The sequence below is a fragment of the Calonectris borealis genome, chromosome 1, assembly GCF_964195595.1.
Source record: "Calonectris borealis chromosome 1, bCalBor7.hap1.2, whole genome shotgun sequence".
Lineage (NCBI taxonomy): Eukaryota > Metazoa > Chordata > Aves > Procellariiformes > Procellariidae > Calonectris > Calonectris borealis.
The window spans coordinates 78729976-78741858 of NC_134312.1; the positions used below are offsets into that span (position 1 = coordinate 78729976).

The 11883-nt window shown below is 39.8% G+C and overlaps 1 long non-coding RNA gene across 1 annotated transcript; it reads right to left on the minus strand.

Moving 5' to 3' along the window:
* Positions 1 to 1518: 1518 nt before the first annotated feature.
* Positions 1519 to 7716, minus strand: LOC142089065 (uncharacterized). The gene is made up of 3 exons (XR_012676095.1): positions 7647 to 7716; positions 1748 to 2009; positions 1519 to 1556 (listed from the first exon to the last, which is right to left on the minus strand). It is a non-coding gene; the product is annotated as an uncharacterized LOC142089065 (long non-coding RNA).
* Between the last annotated feature and the right edge of the window lie 4167 nt (positions 7717 to 11883).

Genomic DNA, 11883 nt, shown 5'->3' on the forward strand with positions numbered 1-11883 from the left:
ATACTTTTAGCTGATTAAAGGAAAGAAATAGGATTTAAATACAGTATATCAATAAAATCAGAAGACTGAAGGCCCGCTGGTCTTATCAGCCTGGACAAGGATCATCAAGCAATAACTGACATTGGTTAGGATGGAATTTATACTTATATATGTTTGGATGAAAACTTTGAATTTCCTTTTCTTTCGTTCATCTTCCAGGAGTGATTGTACTAGCGGTGTTTATTACCAGCAAGTTGTGAAAAATATCAGAAGTATTTTAGGAACATGTGCTGAAATCAGGATTCATTTTGTTCCGTTGAAATCTCATTTTCTTCCATTTTTCCTTAGAAGTTTCAATAGTCCACTACGAGAGCAAAAATAATGCAACACTGACCTGGGCTTCTTAATACACATCATAGGAGGCAATCAAGGATGCCACTGAAACACACAACTTTCAAGTGAACCTTGATTTGTCATGAATTTGAAAAAACGAGTCAAACAATTTTCGTTAACAAACAAGCAAAAACACCACAACATATTTTTGAACAAAATTCTGACAGACTAAAAGTAAATGACCTGCCAGAAGTGTTTTTCAAAGCTCTAGTTAACATGGGTTTAGATGCAGGCAAAATTGCTTTGATAAAACTGCAACTCGTTTCCCAGCATAACTTCAGTATCATTATTTACTGAAAGAAACAGAGATCCAGAAATTAAATTCCGGATCTCAATTTGGACTCAAATTAAAAACAAATAAGCAGGAATTGGGGAAAGTTTATAGAAATAGGTGTAATGTGCTTAGAAATAGATTTAATGATTTAACACCCCTGATACTCCATGCCAATTTTTCAGGAGGCTTTAGAGGACAGATAGAAATAAAGGCTTACTCATACATCGTCTTTGAACAAATGCAATGCCAGACCCAATTTGCTGTTCCCTAAAAGACATTTTAAATAACTGCAAATTTAACTACGGTTACACCAGGGATGAACTCAGCCCATTGTTTTCTTTCCTGGAGGCTATGACATTGAGTAATTATTAGAACGTTCCTTATTGTCAACGTTTGAAGGGAATAAATGACTAGGTACAAGTGTTTACCTGAGCACCATTTATTGATCGGTTGGCTTCCAAATCATCTTTGGCAGAAGACCACTTCCAGTTTCTCAGTATGCAGCTGAACACAAGTTATTTGGCAAATACCTACATACAAGCCTCTTCTGGCTATGCTTATGGAGCCTGTAGGTTTCACAGCACCTCAAATATATTTTGAATAGGATTTGCAAGCTTCTATTGGTATGGTCAGAATTGTATCTAAGGTTTCACAGAATTTAGAGCTTTAACGTTGCAACTAACATTAGCCACATAACGCCCGCAGTTCTAGACTCATGAAAATTTCATGTGTCATCAGTGCACAGGTTGAGAGGCTGGATAAACTTCATGGGCCATACGAGAATTTCCGGCTGAATGGAAGAACTTGGACGGCCTCTGAAAGGTGCCTCTCAGCTGAGGATTCAGGCTGTCCGACAGACTCCAGCACGCAATCCTCTCTTGGTGGTTCCCTTATTCTAAAACAGTGAATGCTAAAAGAAAGGAGGCAATTTAAATGTTTTTTCACCTTTAGGGTATTAATAACATGTCCGCCCCCTCTCTCCCTCCCCCCCCCAGCGCCCCCTCCTTAATTCCATCATAATACAAATTAATTACATTTTAAATACTGTGAGCAGGAGCTCCCCTCAGTTACACCCACGGCCATTAGGACATGGAAGCCCACCTGCCTGCGCTAGGATCTGGTCAAGTTCTTGTTGCCGTTTGCACTTATTTCCAATTTTCAGTTTGCACAGGGATGGTTCACCCTAAATCCAGAAACACCTAATTGCATGCGTTGTCGCTGTATTCCTGGAACTTTTACCATCTGTCCTCTTGTTATGTAATCCCTCCGACATTCCCTTTAAAAATGCAATAAAAGAGGGCTAGCATAAAAGATGCGGCTGTAACATGGGGAAAGACACCGTCTCACTCCATGTCCGTCTTCCCTGCAGAGGAAAAAAGAGGGTCAAATCCGACTGCTACTCTTGTAGTACACTCATGTACGCCTGAAGATTGTCACCCAGCCCTCTGGCAGGGACAGAAGTAAAAATTACCACATCATTTTTGCCTCCTAGAAGGGAAAAGTTTGGAAGAAGTCTCTCCAGTGTGAAAGGTTGATATGCCACAGCCACAGATATGCCACCATATGCAAGCACCCCTGATGATCTGCCCGAAAAAGCCCACGTAGCACCCACTTTGCTGTGTCACGGGGGGGTTCAGTAAGTAAATTATCCGCCAGGAGCCAGAAAAACCTTGATGTCTGGGACAGCACATTACAAGTATAATTTCATCCTGAGCTTGTAACATTCCTTTCCACCATCTCACTGCAAGGATGAAAAGGGTCTCCTTCACACATTGCTGTGTGGCTTCTTGAAGGAAGTGTTCTGTACTTTAGAGATTAGCCCACCTACTTTATGCTATGGTATAGGAGTTGCCATGGGATGTACTCATTATAGCAAATCTTTCCACCCAAGTGCTAACAGCACAAAATTGAGTTGCTTTAAATATCTTACCAACTCTCTGAAAGAAATAAGTTGAACCTCTCTTTAATGAAGTAACATGATTATTAGTACACAGTATTACAGAAAAATGGTAATAGAAAAAATTGAATTATAGTAATGGGATACTTAAATCATTCTTTACATCTGTTCCCAGAGCAATTGTGGGAAAAGTTGCAGAAAATGGCTGTTCTTCTTCGACCAGTGCATTTGCTTTTGTTTGGTTAATTAATGAAATTAAAAGTTTACTTATGAAATTCCTGTCATGTTTGAGGGAAGATCCTATTTCATAAGGGCAGTTATAGCACAGTTATACTGAGGATATGAAGTGAGAAACTCTGGTCTTTCTAAAATAAATGTGCTTGTTTTTCAGGCAGGGGAAAATAACTTTCCTCTGTTAAGAGACAACATAATGTAACCCATAAATCTATACACTTTACAGGCAAAGGACTCAGCTGTGAGCTAGGCTGCGGATACTTTCTGTCAAAGGAGTACCCAGAAAACTGGCAATCCTACATTGCAGATTTTGTCTTTAAACCTCCCAGGACAGGACAAATAGAAAGAAAGCAGCATTTAATGCATTTCATGTCACGATTATATTATCGCTTAATCCCTGTATAGTAAATAGATGGTCATCTGATTACATATTTCCAGGTTGAAAAATGACCACAATTTCAGATGATGAAATGGCCAGCATCCCATATAATACCTTGTGTATTGGAAACATGCTCCTTAAGCCAGCCAAAAGCTAGCAAGAATAGCCACAATAGAGTTAGCCACTGATGAAGACACAAGCCCTAGCCTGTCCACTTCCAGTTTTGGCCTCTAAGATGATGACTGAAAAGTTGTGATCACATTGTTTGTTCTCAACTTCAGATCCAAGTCCTGGGTCCAATTTCCTTAGTACACTAGATCTGTTACTCCACAAGAAAAAAAAAAAACGACAACATTTTTTTCTTCTTCCAGTCATGTAGCTCAGTGGTGGTACACTATGACACATAAAAAACTAGCAACTATGGAAATTTTTCTTGCATTTGGACTAGTGAAATTTGCATCGGTAGGAAACATATTCCCTATACAAAACTCCCTGTGGCTTTCAAACCTGCTTGTGGACTGATGAGGCGCACTGCAATGACTTTGAAAATTTCACATTTGCTGCAAAAATAAAACATTTTTCAGCAGTTTATTATCGGATATTTCCTTAAGGGAAAAAAAAATGTCATAAATAGCACTCTGGAAGAAACACCTTGCCTTCAGACAGCGTGTTTATCAAAACATAATGGAACCTCTGAGTAGTCCTTTCTCACTGGCGCTCAGCCTCATGTAACAGAGTAAGAACTAGATTAGTCAATAACCTTGAAGTTTGCACAGGCTGCAAAGGACATAAAGTTAATTTTTAAGTATTGGTTATTGTGATACTGTATTATATATGGTAATCAGCACGTTTAACATATTTGTATGTTCATTTAATTAATGACAGACTGGCTAGAAAGTTGACAAACTATTCAATGGCTTCAAATAAGCAGCCTCCTGCTAAACAGAGTGGAGGACCATTGAAAGATCTTTGCGCTTACCTTAGAAGATGCTGCTTTCAAGAGATGACTAAATACATTTCTTTTCTGGAAATGATAGATCTGATGACTAAGAGATTAGTATGCACTCCTGTCCTAACTCTTGTTTATTCCTCCCGCATTGTCTTCATCAGTTTTAGAGGTTATTGCTGCTTCAATAGTTTTGAGACTGCACTCTAGGCCAGGTCTGGAGAAAGATCTATCTGAAAATAATTCCTAGGGAGAAAGTAGTAACTACTGAAAAAAGATCAAGCCCTGACAGCGGAGTAATAGACTGAACAACCTCCAGCCTGTGACAGACTACGAGCAATGTTAACACAGCTGGTTTTGCCAATCTGGGAGCAAAGTGATCCAAAAGAACGGTAACAGTTAAAAAATGAAGATAGACTAAAATAATCTCCTTAAAGAAATTCTGCAGAGAATAAAGTGCATTGATTCTACTGTAGGATCTGAAGAAGCAAAACTTCTGTGACTCGGTACCACAGGGCGAAGGCCTTAGGGCAAGAAAGACAGGCATGCAGCTCTTCTGTTGCATTAAAATGCCTTTCTCTTGTGTTCTGTTCTCTTCCAGCTATAAAGATTAAATATGTTGGTTTAAAGAAGCAATTGGGCACTTGAGCACAAACTCTGGAGGTTTTCTGATCTGCAGGATGCTGAACTCGGAGAGGAAGAGAATGAGCGGGCTCTACGCTTTAACACCCAAAGTCCTGGCCTCCTCGTTACGGGGATGTGTGGAGACAGCAACGTTAAACAAAATGAAAGGTTTTGCCTTCAAAATATTCAGTATATATTTCAGCTATGGTTCAACATAGACAGCCCCCCAGCAGTAATGATCCCTTTGCTTAGTATTAAAATCTCCTTTAATCTTCACAAACACACAGAAAATTCAAAGCATTTGCAATCCTAAGTGCATTGTACAAAACATTTTTAGCAAGCTTATTAAAGTGGCCACATACTTTATACAGGGGTGACTGACCAAACTCAGCTGACCACAGTGCATCAGCTGTCAGAGACTTCTTCCTTCTTGTGTCACAAAAAGCATCTGGCCGTAGAAAACGCGGCTTTCTGCGGACAGGCACAACTGGTGGGTCAGTCAGCCATATGCATCAGCTACTAACGTATAGATTAGCACTCTCCCTTGAGGAAAAAGCAGCATCAAGGGTCCTTTAGAAATAAGAATATTACAGGACTGATGTAGTCATGTTAATAATGGACAATACAGCTAAGAAGAGGCTTTTTATTAAAGCCTATTATTTGGTTTAGTGAAAATAATAGCTTAACTGCTGTTCAGTCTGTTTCCCCCCTGAAGAGCATATTATTTCAAGTATTTCTAGATGTGAAATAAGGGCTTTATTATCTTGGATTTTGAAAAATAAAATAAAAGATGAGAACAAATCATAATGTTTCCTGACATTTTTTCCTATACTTGAATTACAAGGACTTAAAAAATATCTTGTACAATAGCTCTGAGTACCATTTTCTTGGAATATTTGATTCTGACAAAAGCAAATTACAGTTTCAAGTAATTCAGACATTAAATGTAGTGCCCTTAAATGTTGATCCTCTTAGAGTCCTCATTTTAACATTTATTTCAAAGTTATTTTCAAAAAAAAATCTTTTTTTCCAAAGAACTCTGAAGTTTATCATTTGTCTCATTGCTGACACTCATTAATTATACACACTGTAATGAATTTTCAACTAGCTCAGCTACCAGAAAAGCGTCTCTCCTCTCTTGGGGAGAGGCAATGGAATCCCATCGTATCTACTGTGCAGCAGAAGTGGTCTCATTGCTGTGGATGATGGATGAAGAAAAAAGTGACAGATTTTGCAGCCGACTTTATCTTAATTATCTCTAATTCAGATGAAATATATTGATAGTGTTGCTCGCGCTTATTAAGATAAGAACACAAATGCAATGGCTGCTAACTGAGCACAGCAAAGACATAGTATCAGGCTTTCTTCCTAGCTGGTGTTGAACGAGCTCACTGCAGTGGAAAGATCCAGTTAGTCAATGATGTTTTTAAGAAAGATGATAGAGCACATTTTATGAGAGTACATGATAAAAACTCCCTCATATTGTGCATCTGGTTTAAACATCTCTGATGGTAAGGAAAAGGTTACTCTCAGGAGTACAGTAATGACCAGTAACAAGGCATGAGTTGGTATTCTTTTACATAGTGATAGTGTGTCAAACTTTATGTCATCTCTTTTCTGTAATGGAAATCTGCAATGGTATCTCCTTGCTAAGAAAGACAAACAAGCAGAGAAGTTAGCAAAGTAGTACTCAAATGACTTTTACCTGCCACAATAACAATCAAAACACATACCTTACTAAATTTAGCATCAATGTTTTCCCATCAGATAAATATTTTAGAGATGTCAAATCTCTCCCCATTCTTTGGGAGGGCAAATAAAAGGACTTTTGAATAAGAGAAAGAGCAAGAGACTGACTTTTAAAGTCAGAGTAATGAAACAAAAAACCCCAAACCCCAAGAGATATAAAATGTGCACCTCAGCCATCACCCAGCTATGCTAGTACAAAATACACTGACCGCAGTGATGTGTCTGACAAAGCAATAAATTAAATTATTAACTTTTTCATGACTATTTGTTGGCTTCTTGGGATGTCACGTAACATGCCAAATTAAGAAACTACTTTATGTTAATGAATTTAGAAAAAAGCAATGCTCGGTAAAGGGGCAAAAAGGCCCACAGTGACAAGAAGTATGCAACAATCACAGCAGCGATTACATGAGAGAGACCGGGGATCCTTGCGGGTAGGTGCCTTGCAGGTAAAAGCTTGCTCGGGGCAGCCGTGACTTGCTGCCTGTGGGGATAGCATGAGCTCACTGAAGAAGAGCAGGGGCGAGGAAGGGGAGGACAGTCTGCCTTCAGATGCTCCTCCCATTTCTGGCATAGAAGAGGGAGGAAGGAGATGCCATATGTGCTAATTCACCTTTGTCCTCCCTCCCCGGTCTTCGACCAGACTTGGGCTTTTATCACAAGTGAGAAGGAAGCAGGGGCAGACAGAGCAGAACCAAATGCACGTGCACATTCAGATCCTATATTAGGACGTGAAGAGACAACAGGGTATCTAAATCATGGAGATAGTTGAGGGGAATGGACTGGGAGAGAAGAACCTCTATCCGCAACCTGCTTTTCAGAGTATGGCCATCTACAATCAAAGAACATGGACCAAAGAAGCATAATCACGATGGCCACCACAAAGTCCCTCTAGAAGCAGGTTGCAGCCCTCGAACTATAGTGGAAGAAAGAAACTTCTCTTTCTACAGACTTTCACAGCCCTACCAAGATCACTTTTCCCACCCTCTCTTCTCCACAGCCTAAACAACCTGCCTCAGGCCTCCCCATTATTTCCACCCAGCCACGACCACAGAAATGACCTTTGCTGCTGCCAGCAATGGGATCACACAAGCTACTTTGCCCCTCGCCCTGAGGGTGGCAGAACTTCATTTTACCTATACTGCTCAGAAACATTGAACTTGCTGCTTACCTGCGTAGCAAAGTTTTTCCTCAAACGCTTGCCATTGAGAAGACATTTCAAATAGGCACTTTAAGAGAGCCAGCCATGAAGAACACTGTTTTCAATGATGTGAGAAGTGGTCACTGTTTACATATAGACTGTGAAAGGTAATGTTGAAAATCAAAACCAGCCAGCAGTTCAGTATATATAATAACCAAATGATTGTTTAAATAAAATAGGAGAGAAGGTACACAAATCATACCCACACAACCAATACATCTGTACTCAACAGGACCTTTCCCGTACGGAGGAACTACTCACACGAGTAGGGTATGCAAGATCACTGTTCATCTACCAAATCAATAAACATGTAGCTTACTGCAGCAAATACCATCAACTACCAACAGTAAGGAAAAATGGGGCAGTAGAAGGTTGTGTTGCGTCAGGACTATATCGCTGGCGACAAAAAAAGGCATTATATAGGGCTGTTACAGCTACATCCAGAATATGAAAAAGGTAAATGCTCAGATGCATTTAAAACTAAAATACATTCAGAACTCCACCAGGGCTGAGTATTGTTATCATTCATGTTTTCTACTTACAATACAATGTATGCATATTTCTTGTAGACAAGGCCTGGGGGAAGAGAGAATTCAAATGAGATATGCCATAGTTTGGCTGTCTGAGTCAGCCTGATTAGACTTTCATATATTCAGGAAGATTTACAAATGGATTGTGTGCCTTTATTTTGAAAACATCCTTGTCTACATGACAATCAGCAAATCCAAAATTGCTGCCCTTTCAAGGACACCTGTCCTGAGCACAGGAAGGCGCAAAAAATATTGATAATGGAGTTCAAAATCTTTCTAGCTTCCCTAAAGGAGGAAACGAAAGACAGTCTGGAGGCTTTGAAGAACCACAGCTAAATATTAACTATCTATTCTGTTGGCTTTGAAAATGGATTCAGTTATAAATACATAACCACAACCAAAAATTCACCTTTGCGATTTTTTCTCCATCTCCCTTGCAACATTATCTGTATCCCCCTTACAAAATAATTCAAAGTCTTTCTGTAGCCTTCACGTTTCGCGTAACTTTACATCCCCTTCACATCAGCTGCCACTGACAAACTCTAGGATCTTTTGGTCAAGAGCAACAATGGGGCTGGTGTGGACCACGGTGCAAGGAAGGCAGGAAAGACCCTTGACCAACCGCGTTCACTGCTGCCCTCTCACACCCTGGGAGCCTGGCATCAGCGTGTGCCATAAGCCTGTCAGCTGCTGTCTACTTTTCTTCTCAAGGCAATAGTTACAGCTCTGTCCTCTTACTGATAGCTGAGTTGCAGCCACGAAGGTTTGCTCTGTGTTGAGCTTTCTCACCGAACCATGTATTCCTTGCCTCATTACAATCTTTCTAAATCCTGCCAGAAGATGCGCTGCCTCCCTCTCACCTCTCTTAATGACTTCACTTTTATTTGCCCCGTCTTCTTAACTCGCTCACCTGTCTCGGTCCTTGAGATGTGTGCTTCACACTCCGCGCCTGGGCCCTGAAAGGTGCCACGTGGCAGGGCACCGTGCCGGCCGGCGGCTCCCTGGGGGCTGGGGGCAGTGGGGGGTCCCCATGGGGAAGCAGGGCAGGCTGGTGGGGTAGCCAGGGACAGCCCCAGCCCCGGACGTGGGGCACCTCCCTGGGGACAGGACAGGACATCGGCAGAGCTGCAGACTGTTGCTGCGGCAGGGAGTGACGGCCCCGGGCTGGGCTGAAATGGGGTCTGGGGCCATGGGCAGGGGTGGGAGGGGGTCCCAGGCGGGGCTGGGCAGGGACAATGAGGTCTGTTAGTGCTGCCAGGGCCCTGACATAGCCTCTGTTACTCGTCTAGATGTAATTTTTGAACTCATGAAATCCTATAACAACTAATGCAGGGTTGCCACTAAACAAAAATAACTTCAATTTGGAGCTTTATTCTGGTCTTTGTGCTGCTATTCCCTTGAGCTGGCAGAATTGTTTCTGTAGCTAGGTGGTGAACGTGATCAGGAAACTCACCTAAGTTGAAACCATCCTGGTAAAGAAATGTAACAGTCAGTATCAATCCAAACCAGTTCTCTAACCTCAGCAGCAGAAAATATCTGCCAACACAAAGGAAAAACAACTTGAGCTGGGAACGGGTAGGAGGACTACTTTTTCTTTTTCTGGCAGCGGTACCAGCTTAAGTGTTTATAAAACTATAGCCTGCCTTATTTAACAAGACTTGTAAAGTTAGCTGCAGACAGACAAGTTGTTAAATGTCTTCTTGCAATAAGCTCCCAGAAGAGAATTACATCAGAGAAAGACCAGGATGAATGATCTTTCCTCATTATTTTATGATCAACATTTTGTACTTTGTTGTGTTTTGTTTTTTTTTTTTAAATAGAAGGACAACATTTCAGTTTGCTACCTAATGATCTAAATGAAACAACACTGGGCTAAATCATTACTTGGTTGAAGAGACTATTGGGAAAAATGGTGTTACAGAGAGTAACACCAATAATATGTAACCTCTGCATCAGCTACAAACTTCCTTTCTAAGACTTGTTTTAACTTCTTTGCCTCCTCAGCTTGAAAGAAGCATGAACAGAAAATTACCATAGTTGTTGGGAAGATAGAGGACAGTGCTTTTGCAAACTATGACACCTCACTATTGAGTCATTAAATGATTAGCACAAAGAAATACTAAAATCTTTTTTTTTTCTTTCCCATCAATTTAGAAACATCTTGATAATGCTCCTTTCAACTTTCCCCCCACCCCATCTCAACTAAATCTCCTTAAAATCTCACCTGTCAGCTATATTTGAAGACAATACACAACACTTAAACAAAACTATTAAGGATTTTTTTGCAGACAGTCGGAGACCCAATTCAATTCACAGGGATATCAAGAAGATTCTTTTCATCACCTTTTTACCAGTGACTTCATTTAAAGGAGTATTGCGCGCTACTGGCAAGATCCTCAAGTGTAAATGAGGAGCATTTAGAAAAACGAATACTGGATGGATATGGGAACATAGCCTCTCATCAGTTTAAGATAAGGTTTACCCCTAAATGTGTGTAAAGTTGCTCTCTGGTTAAGAGCAACAATTTAAAGACAGAATTATTTCTTTATGTTATGATTAAAGAGGCAGATTTTCCCTTGCTCTTTTAGCAAAATATCCCCAGGATTTTTCAAAAAAATGGACTTCCAGTCCCACAGGTGATAGTTCTTCCATTATTTAACATGTAGGGGAACTAATACAGAGACCATATGGGCATCCTAAGCACACACAGAGATTTAACAAAAACCCTCAGATGTAATATGGTAAATTCAAAAATGGTTTGGTTAGTTTTTTAAAATATTGCTAAGATAGCCAACGTTAGGGATAGGTAGAGAACTTAAAATGCATTTGAACTGGAAATTTATTAAGTCCTTCTGTAAAGTGGTGCTGGATGTTCAGGATTAGATCAATATCTACCATATTCATAAAAGTCACCACATTAATGTATCTTATTTTAGGTTACATCATGGGATTGGTATCTTTGCTGAAATGAGTCATCAAATTAAGCCACTTTCTCTTCTTCAAGAAAAAAAAAGAAAAAAAAGAGAGGCCTCATAAAACTTTCATAAACCCCTCTTCATTTATATAAATTGTTTTTAATATTGTTTTAAATTGTTTTGCTATTCAGTCTTAAGAAGAGCTAAACATTCTATCTGGTTTTATTACCCACGGGATTGGACAGATTAAAATCTTTTGCTAAGCATTTTATTAAAATTAAGTTTTTGTTAAATCTTGTTTACTTTAAAAAAAAAAAAAGGACATATCAAGATCTGATAAAAGAAATTTTATTTCCCCCCTTTGGTAACTGAGAGACTTGCCAAAAAAGGACAAAGCCAAAAAGGCATTATCCATTAAAAACAAACTCAGGGACGTTATGTATAGTCTGATGCATTTACATTTGCTGAAATTTCTGCATTTATGCAGGCATATCACAAAACAAGTTAATAGCACAAACGTACATTTTTCAAATGCATGGAGATCTTTGCAGTCAGGTGAAATGCAGATAAAAAACCATACTGAAGTGCAAAGCACTGTTCCAGGTCCCTCCCCTTATATCTGTGTGAACAACAGAGTTATCTATCACCTCATTTAGAAAAGCCAAGTACTTAAAGGCAAGAAAATGAGTATTTAAGGACCCTATAAATCTTGGGCTGCCTACATCATAGATGCACTATTATTTCTAGGTATAAAGAAATGTC